This window comes from Pteropus vampyrus, unplaced genomic scaffold, assembly GCF_000151845.1.
Source record: "Pteropus vampyrus isolate Shadow unplaced genomic scaffold, Pvam_2.0 Scaffold120, whole genome shotgun sequence".
Lineage (NCBI taxonomy): Eukaryota > Metazoa > Chordata > Mammalia > Chiroptera > Pteropodidae > Pteropus > Pteropus vampyrus.
Window position 1 is genome coordinate 5012071 of NW_011888901.1, and position 2335 is coordinate 5014405.

Consider the following 2335-nt stretch of genomic DNA (forward strand, 5'->3'; position numbering starts at 1 on the left):
GATGTGCAGTCCCCAGTCCGAGTCGCGCCTTTGGACAACTAGAGTCCCACTGACATCTTGACTGGAGGCCCATGAGGGGGCCTGAGCAAGCACGGCCCAGCTTAGCCACTCCTGGATTCCTATACCTCAGAAATTGTGTGAGATAATAAATGCTTATTGCTGTTTTAGCTACCAGGTTTTCTGAGAGTTTGTTATACAACAGAGAAAATGCTAGAAGAGCACAATGGCCAAGTGAACAGAGAGCAGGAGTGTAGTCCAGGTAAGACTGGAGAAAGGTGGGCAGGCTGTGACTGGGAAGCCCTTGTGGGCTGGGGAGGAGGGTAGGCTTAAACCTAAGAGCCCTGGGGAGCCCTGGGGAGCCCTGGTGTGGGGGTAAAGCAGAGGCATGGCACAGTGCGATTTCATAAAGAGAAATCTCATGTGGGATGGATTGGCATGTGGGTGGGCCCAAGGGGGCAGGCAGAGAGGTCAGTCAGGAGGCTTCTGTGGCACTCAGGTGAGAGACCTGGAGGTCTGATTGGGGATGACAGTGGAGGTGGAAAAAGAGGATCAGAGAGAAATTTAGGGGTGACAGGACTTGTGACTTGGATGTAGGGAGTGAGGGGGAAGAGGAGGCAGTGCTCACTCACTTCTACTTTGAGCAGGAGAGTGGCTGGGAGATATCACTGAGCAAGACTGGGAGCCAAGAGTGGGCACAGATTGGGGGAGGATGATGCCAAGTTCAGGGTGTTCAAGGGAGGCCGCCAAGGGCCATCCAGGAAGCCAGCGGTGTGCAGGTCTGGAGCTGAGGAGGGAGGACAGAGTTGGCTTACGGCCTTGAAGGGCTCAGCATCAAGTGTGGGTGAGTGTACCCTAGAACAGGCACAGATGAGAGAAGAGAGGAGGGCTGAGGAGCTGGTTGCTGAGGGGCCCAGGGAAAGTCCAGGCACATGGAGGCCTTGTGGAATCAGGGGAGGGGTCTCCCAGAGGATTGGGGTGAGGGCGCTACATTAGAGGCTGCTGAGGGGGCAAGTAAATGAGGATTACCAGGTCATAGGGGGCCTTGGCCAGGGCCACTTTGGATATCAGAGTGGAAAGAAATCAGACCAAGTGGTTTGAGAAGTAAGCGGAAGGTGCAGCAGTGGATCCATAGAGTGTGGCTACTTTGTCATGAAGGTAGCTCTGAAGGGATGAGAAAGACAGTGCAGGAGGCCTCAGTTCCCATCACATGGGCTTCTCCACAGAGCTGCTCATGTGTCCTCACACCATGGCTGCTGGATTCCCTAGAGCGAAGGATCCTGTCTCTAGGCATTCATACATGCTGTCCACTCTCCCTGGAGTGAAATTCCTGTGCCTTCCTGATGTCACCCAGCTAACTCTTGCTCATTTTTCAAATCTCTGTTGAAACGACACCTGCTCAGGGAAGATCCCCTGACTGCCATACTAGTTGAATCCTCCTGTATTGTGCTTCCCCATTATATCTCTCTTCATTATAAGAATGTGTGTATGGGCATGCTCCCTGCTGAACTACAAGACTCTGTTATGTTCATCACTATATTCCCAGCACAAAACAGTGCTCTATTGGTAGCATGAATGATTGGAGGTAAAGCCTTATCTGGCTGTGGACACTAGGTTTGCAGCTTGGCTCTCAGCTCATCTGGGCTAAGCACTGTCTTTGCATCCATTAGAAGGAGGGTCTCTACAAAGACAGCCTCCCCTTCCCTCCCTACCGCATGTGACCTTAAGCTTATCACACTTTAATGACTTTGTTTTGCACAGAGCTCTAACCTCAGGAGTATCCAATCCAACCCTCCTTGTTTTCTAGAAGACCTGGAGACATAGCAATATGAACAAGATTGCATGGGAAGTGAGGCTGGGTGCCTGGTTCCACTAAGCTTTCCTGAGGACATTTGAAAGAGCAAGGGCAACATGGACAAGAGCTGCCTGTTGGGGCTGGGGGCTGGGAAGCTGTGAGCTAGAGAGACCTGGCCTCAGCTTGACTAGAGGACTGAGAGGGAGAGACAGCAAGTCATTGTGAGGAAGGTGAATGTGTGGCCCTCCTGTGGTGACCCCTTTACACTTCACTCCCATCTCCACCCTCAGCCAGTGCTCCCTTCTCTACATGAGTGTTTGAGTGCCCATAATCATGGTGATTTTCAGGTGGATCCTGAAGGGTGGGCAATATCTGCACTGGATGATGAACTTCTTGAGGCTAATCCTGGGTTTTACCTTCTCTGAGTCCTCGGCCCCCACCCCCATAGGCCTGGCCCAGAGCGTGTCTCTGGGACCAATGAATCAATGAGTGAATGCATGCATGGATTATTATAGGTGGAGAAAAGGGGCTATTCACAGACAT